General features: G+C 39.5%; 1 protein-coding gene across 5 annotated transcripts in view; it reads right to left on the reverse strand.

Moving 5' to 3' along the window:
- The window catches only part of foxp1 (forkhead box P1), a 308,396-nt gene that overhangs the window by 178,247 nt on the left and 105,641 nt on the right, over positions 1–24,508 (reverse strand). For all 5 annotated transcript variants that reach the window (XM_023325335.1, XM_023325333.1, XM_023325331.1 and 2 more), the window contains one exon: positions 24,430–24,495. The gene's annotated coding sequence lies outside the window, so the exon portion shown is untranslated. The remainder of the gene's footprint in view (positions 1–24,429; positions 24,496–24,508) is intronic.

Genomic DNA, 24,508 nt, shown 5'->3' on the forward strand with positions numbered 1-24,508 from the left:
GTAATCACAGCAAAAGGTTGCTACTTTGAAGAAACTAGAATATAAGGGGTATTTTCAGTTGTTTTATACTTTTTTGTTTAGTGCATATTTCCACATGTGTTATTCATAGTTTTGATGCCTTCAGTGTGAATCTACAATGTCAATAGTCATGAAAATAAAGGAAACTCATTGAATTAAAAGGTGTGTCCAAACTTTTGGTCTGTACTGTATATATATGTATATATATATATATATATATATATATATATATATATATATATATATATATATATATATATACACAATCTAGGAAAGTTAGAAATAATATTGTGAATACTCTAAAACACAAACTCAAGCTCCAGAAGTCAAATGTGGCTTGCCATAACGTTTTATGTTGCTATCCATATACTGTAGATGGATACATAAATAGACAAGACACCAGTTGTGTGCCTAAATGTTATTTCATTAATCAAACCCAGAGGAATTTTTTATCTGTTTACTGCCTGATTACATAAATGTGAAAGATGTTCAATATTACTTAACTTTAAGAAGTGCTTACTGAATGGTGACACAGCTATTTATTAATATTTTAAGTACCCTAGAGGATTTTATTAACACATTATGCCACAAGCAACCCTTTCAGGACATTCCCAATCTTGATGTGGCCCTGAAATGAAAATGAGTTGGATACCTCCTGCTCTAAAAGATAAATCTAAATCAATGTAATTTTTTAAATATTGAAATGAGTTCTGTTAATAATGGATTTTATGTTTTCATGATGTAAAGCATTTTGAATTGCTGTGTTGCTGAAATGTGATGTATAGCACATAAGCTTGATTGATTGAAATAGATTTAAACTTAAAAATATTGCATATTGTTGTTTATTTTCATTTTGTGAACTTCCATTAAAATACATCAAAAGAAGACCACAAATCCTTCCAACAAGCTTTGTTTTTCACTCTCTACTCCATTTTCCCCCTGCATTGTCAAAAATGATCTTGTCAAATTTTCAAAAATTGCCATCTTATTTTATTAATTAAGAAATCCATTAAAACGCCTTACTTCTTGCAAGTATGTAAAAGATGTGCCTTTCAAGGTAGAGACAGGGCAAATCCACTCCATCAGCTAATGACGGTACTCATTATGCGAAGAAGCCGGTTAATGAAGGTGCGGTGGCCGGCCGATACCCCTCGCCCAGCGTAAAGCCCTATGAAATGCTAATATCTCACTTCTAATTAAAGCACACTATAAGTAAAAATGCACCTTCACGGCCAGTGGCTGGCAACATAAATTTTATTTTTCAACACTACACTACACCCAGAGATGAGCCCGAGCAACATTCCATTAATCCATATTTAATGCCCCTCACTAGTCCTGGTTTTATTTCTCTCTTCGATCAGCTTTACTTTAGCTGCTTTCACACATGAGATACTCAGGAGAATGTGGCAATATTTTTTTTTTTTTGCTGTTGTTGGTCAGAAGATTTAGAATAAGAAGATGGACTCCATCACAACAAGAAACATGAAGGAAAACTTTCTTTTGCAGTAGGATGAGAATAATGGGGAGAGGTTCATTGATGACTATGTTGTTATTGGTATTATTCCAAGAATCAGAAAGAGTAGAAAGATTTCTCTCCATATTTTGGTTGCTGAAGCATCTTGTGTGGGATGGAAGTCACTTTTTGCCTGGTCCACACACCAATTTAAAAAAAAAAGTTGCCAGTTAATTTTCAAAACACAAGAGATGACACACATGACACTTAAAAAACAAGGAACAAGTTTGGTCATACAGTGTGTGACACCAACTACAACACACCAGACACAGACAGATTTCACTCAAACATTCAGACGGTAAATCTTGAGTTGATCAAACGTGAGTTAAGAGTAAACAAACAAGGCCAAAGAGGAAAATGCAATCAAATGCAATTTGTGGACTATTGTTAAGAGACTTCCTGGTGCGCCGTGGTAGTTGTTTTGTATTTTTAATTACTCTCCATGTTTCCATCACTTCATTTTCTGACTGGCTACATGGCACATTCAATAGGCTCATTTGTCTTCTGGGTACACCATACTCTGTGATATCGGGCAAAAATTATCCAACATATGATCGACATCCTTTTAGATTAGATCACACCACAAATGGCAAGAATATCTCAAGATTATCTTTAGAACCATCATGATAATCAGAGAGTCCTTAAGATTGTTGGAAGGGGAAAGTGGAGTCAAATATTGGCAAAAAATATCTTGCCTTGCGAAGTAAGCTTTATGGAAAGCCATCAGCTGAAGAATAAATCACAAACCCTAACCACACAAAAAGGCAAATGTTTTCTGTACATTTTGTCTACAAGATTCACTAGAACAGCAAGAAAGCAACAACCCAAACATGATGTAACCATATTAAAAGATCAGAGGCCCCATGTATAATAGTGTGCAATGCTTTCACACTAAAAATTGGCGTTCGGATAAATTTAGAAAAGAGTGCCCTTTATTATTCAGATGAATAAAGCCCTACGTACGCACATACCTGCGCACCATTCTTTTTTAGATCCCAATTTGAAGGAAATGAAGCCTAGCTGTAAAGATGGGAGACTGTCTGCAGCCTATTGGCATCATCCAATTACCATGCCTCTGCCTCAGCCAACCAGCATTGGATCATTGCTCGGCCTTAGCCAATCATCATGCAAGAGCTCCTTCAAAAGGCCAACCAACCACGCATCCACCTGCTTTTTAGCCGTGCTTGCACGCACACAAGCTTCAAGCTTCTTGTGCTTCACACAAGCTTGAAGCACACAAGCTTCAAGCTTCTTGTGCTTCACACAAGCTTGAAGCTTGTGTGCGTGCTTTTCTTCCTCTCTGACTTGAAATAGAAAGCAGCTGCTAGTCCGACCTGTTGCCAGCCATAAATACATATGTAAATTAATATAAATACACGGAAGGCTGCCGCCACATGAAGTAATAATCATGGCAACGTCTTTGTTTGTAGCAGTGTAAGTATTTATAATAATAATAATTACATATTTTATTAGCCATCAGGTCCAAAGTGTTCCACGATTATGCAGCATACCTTTGCGCAGCTACTTATATACGTGTGATTGTCTACACACCTTGTTCATCTTAAAAATAATCAAACCTGACCTGTTTGGAGTTACCTGTTCCAACTCCATTTTCTTTTTCAGTGAGCATGAAAGGATTCCACAGATAACATGCATTTTATGCACTTCGGCGCACAGACGCGTTACATCTTTACATTTGAGTAAGGTTTTCCTTTTATTCTTAATTAATTTTTTTGTGTTATGTTATTATCTGAGGATAAATGTGGATAAATGTGGTTCAGTTTCAGTTTCAAACAATAAAATATTAAAATAAAAAAAAACTTTGGGTTTGATGCTTTTTGGTCTACATCAGGGGTCTCAAACTCCAGTCCTCGAGGGCTGCAGTCCTGCAACTTTTAGATGTGCCTCTGCTGCACCACACCTGAATATAATAATTAGGTCATTAGCAAGGCTCGAGAACTGATCTACACAAGGAGGAGGTAATTAAGCCATTTCATTCCAGTGTTTCGTACCTGTGGCACATCTAAAAACTGTAGGACAGCGGCCCTCGAAGACTGGAGTTTGAGACCCCTGGTCTAAATAAAACTGAACGGACTCAGGTTTCTGTGTAGTTAGCTGAGTTTGGGTGCTTTGTAGTTTGTTTTGTACACTAAAAAAAATTTGCGTGGCTGCCGCACATTCTCACAGCAGGTAAAAAGTTTCTGTATATTTATGCAAACTTTCATGCCACGTTAATTTTTATACACGCCAACTTGTGTGTAAAATATGGTGCCGCATATGTTTTGTGCATATGCACACTTTATACATGAGGCCCAAGAAGTTTGAGTCACCTTCACAAACTTTCCCCTATACAAATATCATCATACATGTTTGATTATGTATGGGTAGATTACTGATATCAAGGTTTAAAAGTTTCAGTTGGCTTCAAAACCACAAAAACCTTGTTATCCCATTCCAACAGCTTAAATTTTTTTAATGAATGCAGGAGAAAGAGAACTCTGCCACACTTATTACTACAAAAAAAATTGACTGTTTTGAAATCAACAAATTTACAAACCTTGGTACCTTCTGTTAATACACTGATACTATGAAACAGTCACAAAGAAGGTATAACATTCTTACATCTTCTGTTATTTAACTCGCCATCAGAAAAACCTTCATTACTTTTGAAAACAAACCTGAGTGTCAGTGATGTTGTCTGGCCCTCCGGTTATTCATTATAACTGGCATGTCAAATAATGATGCCACTGGTCTTATCTACCCAATGGCAGTGTTGTATAAAGTACTGAAATCTCAGAGTCAAGTAAAAGTATAAGTACCTCTCCAAAATACGACTTTGGTAAAAGTCCAAGTCACTGACTGAAATGTTACTTGAGTTAAAGTCTTAAAGTATCTGAAACTTCTTGTACTTAAGTATGGAAATTACTGTAAAAATGGATGTACTCAAGTAATGTAATGAAAAGTACAAGTAAAAAGTAAAACAAGGCAAATGTAGTTTGAATGACATTTTTTATATTTTGGTAAACTTGTCAAATACACTTAAAATAATGTACACAACCAAGTGCAGGCAAAATTAAACCTGCTAATAAATTGTTCCAGTTTTAAAGAGTAGCACATGTTAATGGTTTGTGGTTTTGAACTTGCATGCCTTTCCTATATTCGTTAAATTTAGTCTAAATTGCTATCGCTATGGCTTCTGTCACCCCTTGAACAGAGGAGTCTAGGTAGCCTGCTACAGTCAACATTAGGCCTAAGCTAAATACACCACGTGTGGAACTGAAACAATGCCAAACAAAGTTCATTTATACAGGTAACGTTATGCTCAAGATTTCACAATAGTGCCTAGTGACCAAGCTATAGTTACTGAAACAGGAGGATTATAACCATTTCATAAGACGTTACCTCGATGTGTTTCTTCAAGTTGGACGGGGAGTTTTTGTAAGATAGAATTTCCACATCTTCGGGCAGGAATAACATAAACTGCATGCGGTACGACGAATCTTTAACACCCACGAAAGAGTGTATTGTGTTTAAATAAGGCCATGGGCTCTCATCACCAGCTGGTGGTTCCCCTGGAGCCGTGTCCGACGTAGTTGCAGTCGTTGTGGTCTCCGTCTCCTCCTCCATGTGGCTGCTGCTGATTGCGAGACTTGCTTTGTGTTTAATGGGAGAAGCGAAACAGGTGTATCCTATTGGTGGTGATGAACAAGCCCAGGCAAGCAGGCTACCGACTTTGTTGCAGTCAACCAGTAGGTGGGGTCAAAACACTTGCGTTTCTCTCTCTCGCTTTTTTGTAACGAGTAACTAAACCACACATTGAAAATGTATCGGAGTAAAAGTATGCAATTAAGTTCGGAAATGTAGTGAAGTAAAAGTGAAAGTTATCAAAAAATTTTCATACTCGAGGAAAGTATGAAGTACTCCAAAATATACTTAAGTAAAGTAGTGAAGTATTTTTACTTCGTTACTATACAACACTGCCCAATGGTAACTGACATACCCACCCAACAGGTATTGTCTACTCGGTCACAGTTAGCAAAAGGCACCCCACTGTTGCCAAATCAGCAATTTTCTTGCTACATATACCAATATTTCAGATGAAAAATCAGCTTCTGTCAAAATTGGAATTGGAAGGTCGGTCTTTTGGAAGATCAGTGATTGGCCAGAAAACTGCAATCGGAGCACACTTAGTCCAGATGCACTTAGTTCATAGGTGGAATTTTCAGAAGACAGAAGCTGATTTTCAGACCTTTGTGGAGATAGAGAACATCGGTTTCACATGCAAGTATCGGCTGATTGCAGATCTCCCAAAATTAAGTGTGTATTTTATCAGTTAGGTGTAAAATCTAAACAAGTAGTTTAGAGTAAATGTTACTTCCTCACAGGCTAACCCATGAAAACATTCCTAACAATATTTTAGCGCACATGTAATGGCTACTGTGTGTTGACACATTATTGCATAATGATAGCTTTTTTTTTCTTTGTTGGTCCATGCAGTTTCAAGTGTTTTTAGAAAAATCTAAAAAAGTTTTATATCCTGGACAACAGGACAAAGGTAAGATAAAAGCAGAGGAGGTGGGTGGGGAAGGGAGAAAATGTTTTGCTCTCACCTTGGCTGCACCTGTATGCATTTACAATGCCTACACATCTCTGGGCTGTATATATGCAGCCGCCTCGACAATGGAGGCATGGAACATGGTCCACTCAGACTCCATGTCCCTCACCTCCCCCGGGACGTGTTCAAAGTTTTGCCGGAGATGGGAGTTAAAGCTCCGTCTCACAGGGGATTCAGACATTCCCAGCAGACCCTCACAACAGGTTTGGGCCTGCCAAGTCTGACCGGCTTCCTCCCCCACCACCGGAGCCAACTACCACCAGGTAGTGGTCAGTGGACAGCTCCACACCTCTCTTCACCCAAGTGTCCAAGACATATGGTCGCAGATCCGATGAAACAATGACAAAGTCGATCATCGAACTGCGGCCTAGGGTGTCCTGGTGCCAAGTGCACATATGGACACCCTTATGCTTGAACATGGTGTTCGTTATGGACAATCCATGACGAGCACAGAAGTCCAACAACAGAACACCGCTAGAGTTTAGATTGGGGGGCCGTTCCTCCCAACCACGCCCCTCCAGGTCTCACTGTCTTTGCCCACGTGAACGTTGAAGTCCCCCAGCAGAACAAGGGAGTCCCCAGGAGGAGCACTCTCCAGTACCCCCTCTAAGGACTCCAAAAAGGGTGGGTAATCTGAACTGTTGTTCGGCCTGTAAGCACAAACGACAGTCAGGACCCGTCTCCCCACCCGTAGGCAGAGGGAGGCTACCCTCTCGTTCACCGGGGTAAACCCCAACGTGCAGGCGCCGAGATGGGGAGCAACAAGTATGCCCACTCCTGCCCGACGCCTCTCACCTTGGGCAACTCCAGAGTGAAAGTATGTCCAGCCCCTCTCAAGGAGACTGGTTCCAGAACCAGAGCCATGCGTCGAGGTGAAACCAACTATTACTAGCCGGAACCTCTCGACCTCACACACTAGCTCCAGCTCCTTCCCCACCAGAGAGGTGACATTCCACGTCCCAAGAGCCAGTTTCTGCAACCGAGGATCGGACCGCCAGGGTCCGCTCCCTTGGTCGCCACCCATCACACAATGCACCCAACCCCTTTGGCCCCTCTCACGGGTGGTGGGCCCATGGGAGGGTGGGCCCATGTTTCCTCTTAGGGCTGAGCCCGGTCGGGCTCCATGGGTAAAAGCCTGGCCACCAGGCGCTCGCCATCGTGGCCCCCCTCCAGGCCTGGCTCCAGAGTGGGGCCCCGGTGACCTGCGTCCGGGCGAGGGAACACCAAGTCCAAAGTTTTCATTCATCATTGGGGTCCTCGGGCTGCGCTTTGTCTGGTCCCTCACCTAGGACCTGTCTGCCTTGGGTGACCCTACCAGGGGCATGAAGCCCCAGACAGCATAGCTCCTAGGATCATTGGGGCACTCAAACCCCTCCACCACGGTAAGGTGGCAGCCCAAGGAGATATTGCCAAAAGTATTTGCTCACCTGCCCTGACTCACATATGAGTTTAAACAACATTCCATTCCTAATCCATCCATCCATCCATCCATCCATCCATCCATCCATCCATCTTCTTCCGCTTATCCGGGGTCGGGTCGAGAGGATAGCAGCTTAAGAAGGGAGGCCCAGACTTCCCTCTCCAGCTCCTCTGGGGGAATCCAAAGGCATTCCCAGGCCAGCCAAGAAATATAGTCCCACCAGCATGTCCTGGGTCTTTCCAGAGGATCCTCCCGGTGGCACGTGCCCGGAACACCTCACCAGGGATATCCCAGAGGTATACCTTCCAGATGCCCAAGCCACCTCAACAGGCTCCTCTTGACGTGAAAGCACAGCGACTCTACTCTGAGTCCCTCCCGGATGAAAGAGCTTCTCATCCTATCTCTAAAGGAGAGCCCAGACACTCTACGGAGAAAACTCATTTTGGCCGCTTGTATCTGCGACCTCGTTCTTTTGGTCATGACCCAAAGCTCATGACCATAGATGAGGGTAGGAACGTAGATCGACCCGTAAATCGAGAGCTTCGCTTTTTGACTCAGCTCTCTCTTCACCATGAAGGACCGGTTCAGCGCCCGCTTTACTGCAGACGCTTCGCCAATCCGTCTCTCGATCTCCCACTCCCTTTTTACCTCATTCGAGAACAAGATCCCAAGATACCCCCCACTTGGGGCAGGAAATCCCCCCGAGCTGGAGAAGGCACTCTACCCTTTTCCTGGTCGAGGTCCCCAAATAGTGGCTTCCCCAGAGTCCCAGGCTCAGCTTCCTCAATGGAAGGCATGTTGGTGGGATTGAGGAGGTCTTCAAAGTATTCTGCCCACTGGCCCACAACGTCCAGAGTCAGCAGCAGCACACCATCCCCACTACAAACAGTGTTGGTGCTGTACTGCTTCCCCCTCAATGTCCTCCACCTCCTCCGGTATGTGGTCAAAGCTCTGCCGGAGATGGCAGAGTTATAGCTCCATCTCACAGGAGACTCTGCCAGATGTTCCCAGCAGACCCTCACAACAGGTTTGGGCCTGCCAGGTCTGACCTACATCCTCCCCCACCACCGGAGTCAACTCACCCCCAGTGGACAGCTCAGGACTTCTCTTCACCTGAGTGTCCAAGACATGTGATCGCAGATCTGATGAGACAATGACAAAGTCGATCATTGAACTGCGGCCTAGGGTGTCCTGGTGCCAAGTGCACATATGGACACCCTTATGCTTGAACATGGTGTTTGTTATAGACAATCCATGATGAACACAGTAGTGCAACAACAGACAACCACTCGAGTTCAGATCAGTGGCGCCATTCCTCCCAACCACGCCCCTCCAGGTCTCACCATCACTGCCCATGTTAGCGTTGAAGGCCCCCAGCAGAACAAGAGAGTCCCCAGGAGGGGCATTCTCCAGTACCACCTCCAAGGACTCAAAAAAGGGTGGATAATCTGAATTGTTGTTTGGTGCATAGGCACAAACAACAGTCAGAACACATCCCCTTGCCCATAGGTGGAGGGAGGCTACCCTCTCGTTCACCAGGGTAAACCCCAATGTACAGGCACTGAGATGGAGCGCTCACTCTTGCCCAGTGCCTCTCACCATGGGCAACTCCAGAGTGGAAGTATGACCAGCCCATGCAGTGAGGTGAGACCGACTATTTCTAGCTGGAAGCTCTCAACCTCACACACTAGCTCAGGCTTTTTCCCCACCAGAGAGGTGACATTCCACATCCCAAGAGCCAGCTTCTGCAATCTAGGATCGGATTGCCAGGGACCCCTCCCTCGGCCACCACCGATCCCACACAGCACCTGACCCCTTTGGCCCCTTCCACAGGTGGTCGTGAGCCCATGGGAAGGAAGACCCATGTCTCCTCTTCAGGCTGAGCCCAGCCGGGCTCCATGGGTAAAAGCCCAGCCACCAGGCGCTCGCCAATGTGCCCCATCTCCAGTCCAAGCTCCAAGGTGGTGCCCCAGTGACCTGCGACTGGGGTCTTCGGGCTGCTCTTTGTCTGGTTCCTCACCTAGGACCTGTCTGCCTTGGCAGCAAAGCTCCTAGGATCAGTGGGACACTCAAACCCCTCCACCACTCTAAAATTTGACATTGGTCCATCCTTTGCAGCTAGAACAGCTCTTATGGAGTGGCTGTCCACAAGGTTTTGGAGTGTGTTTTTGGGGATTTTTGACCATTCCTCCAGAAGTGCATTTGTGAGGTCACATACTGATGTTGGACAAGAAGACCTGGGCAAGAATCTTCCCTCTAATTCACCCTAAATGTGTTCTATCGGGTTGAGGTCAGGGCTCTGTGCAGGCCAACCAAGTTCACACACATCAAACTCTTCCATCCATGTCTTTAAGGACCTTGCTTTGTGCACTGGTGCACAGTCATGTTGAAAGAGGAAGTGGCCAGCTCCAAACTGTTCCCACAAAATTGGGAGCATGGAATTGTCCAAAATGTCTTGGTATGCTGAGGCATTCAATTTTGTTCACTGGAACTAATGGGCCAAACCCAGCTCCTGAAAAACAACTCCACACCATAATCCTCCCTCCACCAAACTTTACACTTGGCACGATGCAGTCACACAAGTACCGTTCTCCTGCCAACCGCCAAACCCAGACTCACCGATCAGATTACCAGCAGGAGATGCATGATTTGTCACCCTAGGATGTGCTCCACTGCTCTAGAGTCCAGTGGCGGTGTGCTTTACACCACTGAATCCGATGCTTTGTATCATTTGGTGATGTATGGCTTGGATGCAGTTGCACCACCATGGAATGGACTGTGGAATATTTAGGAGCAAGGAAATTTCAGAACTGGATTTGTTGCACAGGTGGCATTCTATCACAGTTCCACACTGGAATTCACTGAGCTCCTGAGAGTGACCCATTCTTTCACAAATGTTTGCAAAAACAGTTTGCATGCCTAGGTGCTTCATTTTATACACCTGAGGTCATGGAAGTAATTGGAACGCCTGATTCCGATCATTTGGATGGGTGAGCAAAGACCTTTGTCAATATTGTGCATCTTCGACGATAATCCGGAAACTTTTTGCATACAACAGAAAGCACTCAAATATATAAAAAATAAATTAATAAAAAAAAAACTTTTTCTGATAAGGTGCAATATTTTTACATGCCAAATTGTTTGTCAGATCAATTTTCACCGCCAAAGCAGTGGAAGGCAAACTTTAAAGGCAGGTGTTAAAAACATATCACATGATGACTTGTAGTATTTTCATGTGAAAGGAAGGATTGTGTGGCTCTGCACTGAGCAAATCACATGAGCTGACTTTCCACATTCCTTATGTTCTGTCCTCCCATTCATCCACAGGCCCAGATAATACTAGGTAAATATCACAAACGTGACGATTTTAGGATTGAGGTGAGGCTTTCATCATCTTCTGCCAAATGGAGTGAGAAAAAGAAAATAGGTCTATGCATCTCAAAGAAGCCTTTTTCTAGCTCATGCCAGACTTGTCTGTGATGAAGTTATCCGACTCTCGAAGAATTTGTTGTTGTTTCTTGGATTTCTATAACTATACATCCCAAGTTAGTGACATAAGATGTTAGCTCTGGGTGCACCAATAAATAAACACCAATTTCCTTAATTTTGGGAGATTGGTGATCAGCTGATACTTACATGACTTGTCCACCTCTGCAAAATTCTAAAACTGAGCCACTGTTCTCCTGCTCTGCTGTGAGACTGACAGAAACGACCACCAGATTATGTATGCCTGTAACCTGACAGCTTAGTAACTTTACTGCTATATTTTGCGACTTTTGAGACAAAAAGTCTATATCAGCCAAAATTGGAATTGTTAGGTAAGGCTTTTTAAAGATTGGTGATCAGAGATTGGCCAGAAAACTGCAATTGGAGCACCCCTAATTTATACCGCTTTGGGAATAAGTAAGTGTTCTTCTGTTGTCTGCAAAACATCCTGTTTCAAACACCTCTAAATTGTTGCATCACAATTTTTTACCTAGCAACCCCAAGCCAAGCCCAGCCCCTAAACTGGCAACCCAAGTGGAGCTCCATCAACTTTATTAAAAAAGACACTAAATTTATTTTGCTGGATACGCTGCACAGTGACTGCTGAAAAAGGAAAATATGTTGGTGTAGTCTGGAATACAGACCATGTGTCCATGCATTTCCTCCCAGTCACGGAAAACAGAGCTGTGTGGCTTCATTCATGTCCCTATGATATTGCCAAAGAAAGTTGTAGTTTGCACAGATGATTTTATTAAGAAGTCTTTATAGTCTACATTGAGAAGATGCAGTGTTTGTGGAAAAAAACTGCACACTTGGACATTATCGACATTGCCTGAAATTTTTTTATTTTTATATTTTACATGTTGAGAAAAGTACTTCTATAACCTTGCAAATGTATGTTTAAGAAAAATAGGTTGCATTTGAGAAAAAATATTTTTTTGTGCTGGTGTCAGCTGCTGGACTTCATATCATGGCACACAGCCCCGAAGCAAAGCAGAATCCTCAGAGTTTTAATTAATAACAATATAAATGTGCGTCAGATCCACAGCCTTTAATCCTTCTATGGTTGTGGCTTGACAGTTGTTCAGGAGGCTCCACTTCTTCTGCTTCTTGGTCAAAGATGTATGGCTGTGCCACTGTTCATCTGTTTGTAGCCACTTTCACGTGTCTGAGATAACAATGTAAACACTGAGTTTAAACGGTTTGGACAAGAACAGCTCATTTGCATAATCGTGACGTAGTGCTAAACCAGTACATTCCTTCATGAGCTAAAAACAGGCAGAACTTATCAGGTGAAATCTCAATATCTGAGAATAACTTTGTGGAATAAATCTAATGAACATGTTTTATATGTTCATTTTATATACAGAGGTATCCCATAGCTTGTTCAAGAAAGCATACTCACAGAATTTTACTATAAGACCAACATTAGTTCACTATAACTAGAAAACCTTTCCATGTCTATTGTACACAAGCTGCTTGTGTTTATTTAAACAAACTAACACCTCAATCTACAACAAACCATCCCTGTTATGACACAAGGTGATAGCAGGAGGTCACAACTGAAGATGGATGGAGGTAAAAATAGGGAAAACCTGGAAGAAAAGCTGCTTGAACCTGCAGAAGACTTTAGCAAGTGATGGGGGTTTAACGTTCCAGCAGGATGACCCCAAGCACAGAAGCAGAGCTACAAGCAGAACAAGCAAAAAGAAAATCTAAGTCCAGTAGAGAATCTGTGGCAAGATTTTGAAAATAGAAATTTATCAATATTTTTTAAAATCAGTCTGATCTTTAGCCAGCTTCAGGCTGGAAGGTAGAAGAGTAAAGATGGACGACACATAAAATTGCAAAAACATAAAATCTTACAGAGTATTTTCGTCCCAGTTTCTAGTGCAAATATCTTAGTACTTCTGAAATAACACAAAATTAACTTACAAGTAACTTTTTAGCAGTTTGCCTTAAGTCAGTAATTCAGAGTTGCACCATAATAAATGAAACATTAACCAACATTTTGATGTGTTAATGACAGCACTTAACAAAATGTAATGTTTACTGGTTTTCTCAATTGTTGACTGTGTGGTGTCTTCTATGACTTTATGTTTTTGTGTTTTTATGATGTAAAGCACATTGAACTGCTTTGCTGAAATGTGCTATACCATAGGCATAACTTCCTTAAAGACTGGTGTGGATGTCTCCCCACCAGCTTTGGCCTGACGGGGACAGTCCGCACCAATATTTCCTGCACCTTCTTTTCTTTATGTGCCTGCATCTATTTGTGTACAGTAACTCGGCAGCAGCTGCACGCTGTATTCAAAGCACCAGTCAATGTTTTTAAAATTCCTTTGTAAAACTTAAATGGTAAGTCCGCTCAGTGATCTAGTGGATTGGACATTATATATATAAAGAAAATGGAGAGTGGGTTAGCTATGCTAGCTTAACTTTCTGTTTTGAAATGTTTAATAACATTTTGATTGTTACAGAATCTCATGTTGTTTATGTTTTTAGCATATGATAAAATCAGACAATAAAAGGCAACTATGTGATAATTCTTCACAAAAAATATTGATGAAATGTGAAACTGTTTTCAACTGTAGGCAAGTATTGAGCAAATATACAGACTTATTCCATAAATTAAAATATCACTGAAAAGTTCCTTTTGTCAGCAATTCCAACACCAAGTGAAAGACTTTATATAGATTAATTAGATTACTTATGTTTCAACATATTTATATTTTGTAGTATGTTTAATACTTGCTAAAAGGTTTTTCAAAAAGTATTATTAATCTGACAAGCCTGATTAGGACATCTGTTCTAATTTATTGAATAAGACTGTCTGTCATTCACATGTAAGTTTTGGCCTTATTCTTAGCACTAAAAAAAAAAAGGTCTTCCAGTAACTGTGGGTGCATCAGCGCCTCCACGTCCCCACCAACTTGCAACACAAAGTTACACCCTTGTGCTATACAAATAAACTTGATTGATTGATTAATACTGATAAAAAAAGTTGTTTTCTTACGACATGGGAAAAATGTCTTGTTTTAAGTAAAATAATCTGTCAGTTTTTAAAATCAATATTAAGGAAATATTTACTTATAACAAGCTTCTATATCTTGCTGAAAAGTTTATTGTTAGTTTTGTCTTATTTCAAAACAAATATGACAAAATATTGAGTGTATGCAGTAGAAAATAGACCAAAACTAGTTTTTTGTTTTTGCAGTGTGCCCTAAAATATTGAGAGCTCAAAATGACCAGATACAAATATGTTTATGTATTAGTTGTAAACATTTCTGAAAGTACACTGTAGGTTTTGAAATCCTTCTAATTCACAATTCTGTCCAACATTTTGTTGGTTTGTCATAGTAACACAACAAAATGAGAAAAAGGTTAAAGATTATAAAAGTATTAAAATTAAAAAAAATGCATACTCCTCCTCTGCAGCACTTCAGCTTGGTTTTTTTTCTTCTCTCAGCTTGTGTATTCTTGATTTAATTATTATAAATGGCCTCTAAGCGTCACTAGGATATCTGCAGACCAAACGTGACAGGGCGTGACCTGCAGCTGAACCGGCCTCTGCTCGGCCCCTCCAAACACACACACACGCACACGCACACACACACACACACACACACACACACACACACACACACACACACACACACACACACACACACACACACACACACACATCCACCCACACCCGCACACACACACACACACACACACCCGTCTCCCCCAAACCCCTGATAAAGAACTTCACACAGCAAACAGAGGCGCATACGTCAGTGTGCACATAGTTAACAACAGGACCAGGACAGAGATTGATGGAGAGATACAGGCAAATAAAGCAAGACAGGGAGAAGAGAGCAAGAGGGGACTGAAAAGGAAGGTGGTGTTGAGGTGGTGGGGGGGCATATTGTGAGGGCATCCAACACCGGAGAGAAGATAAAAATCACACAGGCAGAGCCAAGCGGTAGAGAAGGCCAAGTACTGTAGGCCTGTGAAAGGCGGTCTGTGCAGCTGAGCTGTGACATTTGTTTCTTATTGTCTAAATGGCAGCTGCAAGTGCCCCCCACCCCCACCCCCAGCTTTGCTCCGACCCGCCTTGACAGGGAGAGAACCATATTAGGATGTGTATGGTAAAGTAAACAATAACAGTTGCAATAAGATGGAAACTTTCAGCTAATGGTGTTTGTCATTCCTGTTTTCATAGCACCGAGCACTGTTTTTTTTTCTTTTTTTGCTGTTCAGCTAGAGAGACTTTGTTTCTGAAAACAACACAGGAGCCAAGGCTAAACTCAGAGCGCGGAGGGAGAAGAAAAAAAGGGACAAAAATATAAATAAATATCAGCTTTTTTTAAAAAAACCCTCACTTGTGTCATTTGATTACACAAATAAACCCACATTTGGCTAGAAAGAGTTTTTTGCTGGCTTTTGTAAATTTCAGGCCACGTCCATGCTGCTGCAGGCCAACTTTGAAGCCCCCCCCCCCCCCCCCCCCCATCGATGTTCCCATAAACTTGAGCTGAGTAACAACAAGAAATAAAAAGAATGATGTCAACAAAAAATATTATATAAGTTTTCACTGCCTCATAAAAAGTGATTGTGGGAGTAGATTGTTGGAGGGAAAGAAAAAAAGCAGTTTGACTTTTCAATCCTCCCATAACATGATACTGGATATTCTAAACTTCATTCCCTGCAAAAAATTCTTTATTTATCTCTTACTGACCTTTACGCAAACCACAATGGTGGGTCAAGTTCGGATGAAACCTAAAGCTGGCGTAAAACGACTGGTGAATTCCCTCTAAGAGCCCAACAACAGGAAGTGAAACCACACCCATGCTTTTCTGCTCGACTTTCAGTTGAAAACTATTTAACTTTAAAAATTTGGACCAATGACCAGCAGTAAATTATCTGGCTAAGTGCTGACCTTTGAGAGAACCACAGAAGAAATCACGAAGATGTGTCACAATGTACAACATTCCTAAAATAGAAAAAAAATCATCTTAAAAAAGAAAGAAGGAGGATGCATTTTCTAGATATGAACAAAATAATTTATCATATAAGCCAGAGGAAGAGAAATTAAGACTTTTTATTTTAAAAAATGTGACCAATATAGAATAATCCAGTTATGGTGTAACTTATCCATATGCTATGGATTTTCTATTAATTTTGTGAAATAGCCTTTAGTGGCTATTTCATTAGCAGCTAAATGTTAGTCAGTATGTTTACAATACTTCCAAATTATTTGTTCAGTTTCGTTTAGACTGTAAAAATATATTATTTTCCACTGGTCGGTATGCTGCCCAGTGAACAATTTAAAAGGAACGGCGGCTCACTACCCACCTCACAAAAAACGCCTGTAGTTATGACCTCTACCAGTGCAATTTGGGGACCACTTCTTTCCCTGCTTCAAAATATTAGTCTGAATTTCTAAATAGATTATCAAACTTAAAACTTAAAATACCAGAGGAAATTACACACTTTAAGCAATTATACTACAAAACACAAAATCTTACCAAGTATTTTTGGTCTACTTTTTAGTGCAAATATCTTAGTACACTTGAAATAAAATAAAACTAACTTACAAGTAACTTTTGTGCAAGATATTGGAGCTTGTTTTAAAAGTACTAGTTTCACTGGCAGATTATTTCACTAATAAGAAAAAAAAGTGAAACAATCTGTCAATGAAGCTAGTACTTTTGTCCATTGTTAAGGAATTATTTACTTAAAACAAGCTCCAATATATTGCAGAAAGGTTTCTTGTAAGTTAATTTTGTGTTATTTCAAATCTATTACAATATTTGCACTAGAAACTAGACCATAAATACTTGGCAAGACTTCGTATTTCTGCAGTGAGTAGCACATTGCCAGACATACTTGACTTTCCAAAAAATTTGTTTAGAATTAGTTCTGCTTATTTTTCTTTATTAACAGTAAAAAGAGCAACTGACCAGGAAGAGAAGAGGGAGAAATATAAAGCAAAGGTAAATTTCTTTTTCATTGATATTTTTAGAGTGAAAGAAAAACAAAAAAGCTAACAGCAGTAGAATATTTAAAGCAGCAATAGAGCACCGTCTCCGTGACTAATTCTTAGCAGAGGTTAAGTATTTCAATAGGGGGTACATTTCACAAGAAGAATCTACAAATATACCATCATTATCTGAATGGTACTAAAAATAACTTCAGCCATCCCCTTCCCAAATCAACTAACGTGTTACGATCAAAGACTGTAATTGTGCAAAAATAAAAAGTGATTTATAGGTGGTAACTCCATTCTTTTGTCTTTAAATTCAATTCAACTTCACCTCAAGCTTCTTTTCCAGAAATGTCTCCTCCAAACAGTTTAATGTTTCACTGATCCCTTGTTTTCCTAACTGTTCACTCCCTAGACTTTCTTCGCCTTATCATTTATTTCCATGACTGCCTGTTTGTGTGTGTGCAGCTGAAAACAAAGTTTATGTTTTTTTCCTCTCTCCTTTTGAGTTACCAGAGCTGATTCACAGGCTAGGCCATTAAAAACAAACTTTTACCTTAGCACAACGGTGAAAATGAATAATTCCTCACTGTGTTCACTAAAGCAGAAAGCAGCCCTCTCCCACTTATGTCTACTCCACATGTTGACTTCTTTTGTTTGGTGTTCAGCCACTTTTCTCCAGCTCTCGCGCTCTCTCTTTCAGCCTCATTCTTAATCTCGCAGTGAAAAACGCAAGCAGTTTATTTGCGAACGGCTGAAAGCCATAGTCCATTGGACAGCCGCCACCAGGTAACTTATTCCTAAAAAGGGATTTGTTTTATAAAATAAACAGAAGGAAAATAAGTCCCACACTGATATTTAGAATGTCATGAAAAGAGTTCCAACAAAGTCAAATTATCCAAATTGGAATGGCTGCAACTCATTAGAAACTTCCTTAACCCATCACAACATACCAAGAAACCTCAGTGGTAATACTTTTGTACACCGCAAGAACATAAATTCTTACAAAGTAATTTTTTGGTCTAGTTTCAAGTACAAATACCATAGTACAATTGAAATAAGACAAAACTAACTTACAAGTACAAGAGACTGTTTTAAGCAAGTCATGTTGAGGAAAACACCCAAAACACTTTGCCTATTGAAAAGCTAACTAACTAGAGCTAAAAGCAGAATCAACGATCTCTAAAAAGGGGGCAGATGATTCAATCTTTCAATTGAGAATCTGTAGCAAGATTTGAAATGTGGTATTCACCAGCAATTCTTTTACATTTATTTAAAAAAGATGTATCTTAAGCTATTTTATGGAGGAAAATGTTCAAGCTGAAAATTATGAATAATATAAATATTAAAATATCTACTTCTAAGATGAATAAAGATGGAGGACACAAACACTACAAAAATCCTAAATTTTATAAAGTATTTTTGGTCTAGTTTCTTGTGTGGACAAAAGTAACTTTTCAGGAATACATATAAGAGCTTGTCTTCAGTCAATAACTCCTTAATATAGACTTTAAAAACTACTAGTTCCACTAGCAGATTATTTCACTTATTAGAAGACATTTTTACAAGACAGGAAATCTGTCTTGTAACGTGTGAAATAAAACTAATAATATTAAAAAATTACTGACTTAACTTTCTGTATCTTGCTGGAAAGTCACTTGTGAGTTAATTTTGTCTCATTTTATGTGTACTAAGATATTCACACTAGAAAAAAGACTAAAACTATATTTTGTGTTTTGCAGTATGTAATATACTTTCAGTTGTAACTGCAGCAGCAAATATTTGTATCTATTTTTATTTGTAAAAAAATTTTTTGTATAAAATCCCAACTAAAATAGTTTCATCATAACAAGACAAAGTGACAAAAAGGTGACGGAGTATAAAAATATTTTAAAAAATTATTATTTTTTTAGTCTGAAAGTGAAAGTTGTACTGGTGTGCGGGCGTGTGTGTGTGTGCGTAGGTGTGTTTGTGTCTACAAAAACACAGATATGCAACACTGTGCAGTTATTTGACTCCAAAAACAAAAAATCTAACCCAGAACTGAAGCAAAACTAAAAAGAATTTATCACTTTTTTCTTTTCCTTCTGTCATATTCTTCTCATCTTGCTGGAAAAAGCTCATCTGCAGATGGATTTTTGCTTACTTTTGTCACTTCGGTCAATCTCACGACGCAGCTCTGGCATGTTAACTGTCTGCACCTGCTAGCTGACTGACACTATCAAAAGCCAGACCGCACTCTATGAATGTGTCAATACATTTCTGACCAGGAGAAGACGTGCCTGTTTGTCACTGATAGAAAAATAGATTGAAACTTGACACACGTTTTGTTTTTCTCCCTTCTTGAAGGTATTTTAAGTAATCTGAGATCACAGTATTATCAGCTCACTTCCACCCACCTCATCAACAGAAGATTGCCCTGCTGTGTAACTTTTTTTATTGTTATTATTTAACCTTTATTTTACCAGGATAAAACCCCACTGAGATTAAAAACATCTTTTTCAAGGGAGTTCTGGCCAAGATACTGTATTCAGCATGTAGGAATGCATTTAAAAGTGTGTAACCTGTTTAAGTCAAACAACAACAGTCGAGCCGGGCGATCTGCCAGAGCAGCGTTCTGATAGTGGCTGATGCGAGCAGTGGGAGCGCGGCATCAGATACGGACAGCAGACGGCAGCCAGGTGAGAGGGTGTTTAGAATCCTCAAACACATCCTGTGATCTCAATCAAAAGGGAAAAAAAGGGCTAGAAGAAGCAACAGCGTCGCTTTGTGTCACACGATCGTACGAGGATGATAATTTTTCATTTTCACGCCGCCCCGCGTCTATTCCGCCTGACACTGTTTGTAGCCAAGGCAGATAAGCTCGAAGAGTAGATTACGGTGCTTACGGCACATGAAAAACACGGCAACTAAACTGCCAGTGACAGAAGCATTTAACTCTCTAGCTGGAAACCTCTCTCCCTCGATCCCCCCCAACCATGTGGCACTTTTTCTACAGCGAGTTGTTTATTATGTTCCGAGCTACTCGCAAGTGATTAAAGGAGCTCTTAAGAATCAAAGTGTTATAAATGCATGGAAACACAGCCGGCTGTAAATGCCACAGAATTAGAGGCTTACCACGCCTAATTCTAATACATGGCAATTTTCAGCTTGATGCTGATATAAAGAAATTACTTTTTTTTAAAGTAACCAATAAATGCAGTGAGGGAAAATATTACAGAGGGCCTATTTTTCATACCAGTATAAAGCTGAACGCGCCCTTTCTGAGCGTCCAGCTGTTTATTCATAACACTTCCATAAAAAGTGGATCAGACAAATGGAACTTCAATATTAAGAAGGAGAGCAGCAGAAAAAAAGGAAGTACCGCAAATATAAAAAAAAACTTCCCTGATTCCTTGTTTGCACTTGTTTGCACAAGGAATCAGGTGGTTACTGGTATCAAGCGATACAGAGGTTTAAAAAATATATGTATAGTTCAGTATTTCAGATATCAGTTTTAAAAAGACGGTTCAATTATGGAAAAAAATTAGTTTGACTGGATTTGACGTTCTTTCTTGATATGTTCTTAAGAGCTTGAGTCAGCAACAGTTTGCATCAGCTTTTAAATACATGGTTTTTGCATGCTTATTACACTGCAAAACACAGAGCCTTACCAAGTATTTTTGGTCTAGTTTTTAGAGCAAATTTCTTAGTACACTTAAAATAGGACAAAACTTACTGACAAGTAACTTCCAGCAAGATATAGGAGCCTGTTTTAAATCAATAATTCATTGATATTGATTAAAACGTATTAGTTATAAGTGAAATAACCTGCCTGTGGCACAACATTTTAACTTAGCATACGGAAAAAATTTTGTTCCACTGTCAGACTATTTCCCTTACAATTAGTATTTTGTCATCAATATTAAGGAATTATTGACTTATACCAAGCTCTGCCAATTTACTGAAAAGTTACTTGTCAGTTAGTTGTGTGTTATTTCAAATGTGCCAAGAGATTTGCACCAAATTTTAGTAAGAGTTTGTATTTTTGCAGCGAAAAAGTCATTGTGTGCATATTTATAAATACTCCCTCCTGTGTTTTTCACTTATTAAACCTCCTCTCTCTGGTGGGCTAGTTCACGTCTTAGTTTTGTGCATTTTTATCAAACAGAGAGTAAAGTGGTAAGTTGAGCCACCCCTTACTGCTAGGAAACAGAAAAAACTCTGATCATGTGACCAAATAGCTGGAAGAAACGCAAAGTTAATTAAATTTGTGAAAGTAAGAACATCAAGGGTAAAGTTGTTAGACTTATTTTGTAACAAATATTCACTCTTAAAAGTGAATTTAGTTTATAAGTTCCATAAGAAATGTGTTTAAACCAAAATATATATTTTTATGGAAGGAGTAAGTTGAACCCAGCTCAACCTACCCCTTACACAGACCGTTTTAATAAATTTGATTACTGTGAAGACCATTTATTTCAAGTGAGACATTATATAGATTAATTAGAGAATGGCTGATATTTTATCACCTTTATTTCTCTTAATCAATATGATTTTCTTCTAACAGCTAAAAAAACTCAACATTTAAAATTAAAATGTTACACCAAACCAATAAAGTATATTTTTAAAAACAGAAATGTGGGCTTAATGAAAAGTATGTTTCATACTTGCTTAAAGGTGTTTTTTTTTTTTCAAATGGAACTTTTAATCTGACAAAAGAGACTCATTGGGGAGTATATTCTGATTTATTGAATATGACTGTGTACTGTCAAATATTTGACAGTACACAGTACACAATATTTGACAATAAATTAGAAGTCATGTTCTGGAAACTAAAGAGTGCCACCAAATCCATCCATGCATCCATTTTCTTTACACCCTCGCCCCTAGTGGGATCAGGAGGGGTCTATCTCCAGCTAACGTTCAGGGCGACAGGCGTGGTCGCCCTGGACAGATCGCCAGTCTGTCGCAGGGCAACACAGAGAAAGACAGGACAGTGCCACCAATCATTATTGTTAAAATAACATTGGGAGCTAATTTCAGGCTGCCAGTTTTAGTGTGTAAAAGGCAGAGTTATATGTCAGAACAAAAAGGTTCCACATATATATGGCTAATAAATAGTTCGTAGAAATGTTATTAATTCATTTCTAGGCAGTTTATAAATCATTAGTGACTGCTTATTATGCACTAATTAAGGGTGAAAAGGAGACAAAATCTCCCCGTTTCTTGCCATATAATGAGGCATGTCTGTTCGCTTAAATATTATATCTAGAGTTGTTATGCTAAACATTAGCATAGCAAATCTTGTGAAAACAATAATCATTTGTAAATATTATTTTAATAGCAGTTGTTTTTATTTAATTTCTAAAATAAAACTATACTGTGTTAAGCATCTTAGATTATATTTTCTTTTGTAAATACTGTGAGTATTTATACTCTGAGCGGATTTTTTACTCAAGGTTATCATACTATCACAGCCCAAGCTTACATTGTACAATGGGCTGTTTTGTTTATATAAATTCACAACATCTAAATAAAGTTAATTGCCCTCAAACTAAAAAAAATATGACATCTGATGGATGAACCGGCCTCTATCACCCATAAACGCTCCACATATCTGGATCAAAACTTTTATCAGGCTGTTTCTGCAAGCCCTTTGTTCTCCCCTATGGAGCAAAATCCCTGTCTGTGTTTCTCCCTTCTGACTCTGTTGTACTTAAATATGCTTTTCACAACAAGACAAATGAATTGTGTAAGCTGCCATGGGGATTTCTGCACAATCTCAAAAATCACATTGGGGCAATAATTAAGCTGATTTGACCACATTAACATTAATCAGGCAATCGTTTGGAAGATTTCGGCACTGATCCTTCATCTGGAGCAAGCGGTTGAGAGACCCCAGTGAAGCCAACCTGTGTATGTGGAGAATGTGCTGCAGACAAACTGCACTGACCAAACTGAGATATCACACTTTCTGAAACTGTTGCACAGGACCAGAGCTGAGGGAAAACTAAGTCAATTTCAGAGAGATCCTGATCATGTCTTTATTTCTACACTTAAAATACTGAGAAAAAGATTAGGTTAATTTTGTAAATTACTTTAATAAATTATTTTTTTCCATTATATTCCTGCTTTTCCATAGTAGGATAAGAAGCAGCGGCTTGTAATAGAGAATTAAATAATGCATCAACTGATCTGTTTGTGTATCTGAATTAATTTCTTCATATTTTATCTTTCTGAAACATTGATGTTTCTTCCTGATACATGATCTGAGGGGAGAAAAGGCACTAAACTAAAAAGAACAATCTGGCCAGATTGTGTTTTTTCTATGTACTGATTATCTCGCATTTCTATTGCAAAGTTATGCAAAAACCATTAAGAGTTCATAGGAAGTACACCACAGGTTTAGTTGCATAGATGTATATGGCACTTAAGTACTATATCATCAGGATATATGTTTGGGTTTTTCCTTAGTTTCACCACTGAGCTTGCATTTGTTAAATTTTTTTTTTTTTTTAATTCTTTGGGTTTCCTAAAAAAATCTAAAGTCTGGGTCATAATGGAGGGAAAAAAAGAGTCTGAATTAAGTTTTTGTTGAAGTGTTAAGTATTTAGCTGGATTTATTATAGGAAATTATTACTTAAATTTCAAGTAATAGTGAATACCAGCCTTGTTGTACTTAAAAGTTATACTCAACAGCATGTGCTTGCATCTCTATAAATGGTTTTTAATTTTAAACTATATCAAATCAGTTCAAAACTAAATTTCAGAACAAATGTAAAGAAAAAAACTTATGTAATGGCTACAGAAACAGAAGGAATTATTCCAAAACACAGTGTAAATAGTGACACTGAACTGAAGGAAAAAAATATGACTCAACAAGGACGATCCTCTGCGTCTCTGAGTATTAACGCTGTCACACAGATCACTTCCCTCAAACTTTCACGGCAGCACAGCTGATCATCAAAAGTTCCCATACAAACCGGTGATGGGCGTGAAGACGTGATCAGAGAGGCAAAAAGAAACTAGCTGCGGCTACAAAGCAATCCCTTCTTGTTTAGCAAATAGGTAATTAACATACTTCAAACTTCCCCAAACCGAGCAGCTCTCCATATTTTCTTGCGACTCCTTCCTCTGCTCAACTTTGAACTATGATTACGCTGCCAATCAGTACCTAACCTCTGTCCCTTCACTGCTCACCATGCCGAGTTCAGAACGGTGGCTTGTCCGTACCCCCAATGGTACACCTGTTCAATTCCCCAACTCACCCACCCGCAAATACACACAAAAAATACAGTTAAAAAACATGAGAAAAAAACCCACACACATACAGCGTTTCAGTTAATTATTAAGCCAATTCAATACAGCATTCACACACACCTGTGCAAAAGCTGCAGTCTGGTGAATGATTGTGTGTTTACCTTTTGCAAAGACTTGCTTATTGAAAGCAGTCTCCAGTTCCAGCAGTAGTAAAGTGCCTCCTCACCCTGCGGGAAAAAA

The sequence above is a fragment of the Xiphophorus maculatus genome, chromosome 20 (assembly GCF_002775205.1).
Source record: "Xiphophorus maculatus strain JP 163 A chromosome 20, X_maculatus-5.0-male, whole genome shotgun sequence".
NCBI lineage: Eukaryota > Metazoa > Chordata > Actinopteri > Cyprinodontiformes > Poeciliidae > Xiphophorus > Xiphophorus maculatus.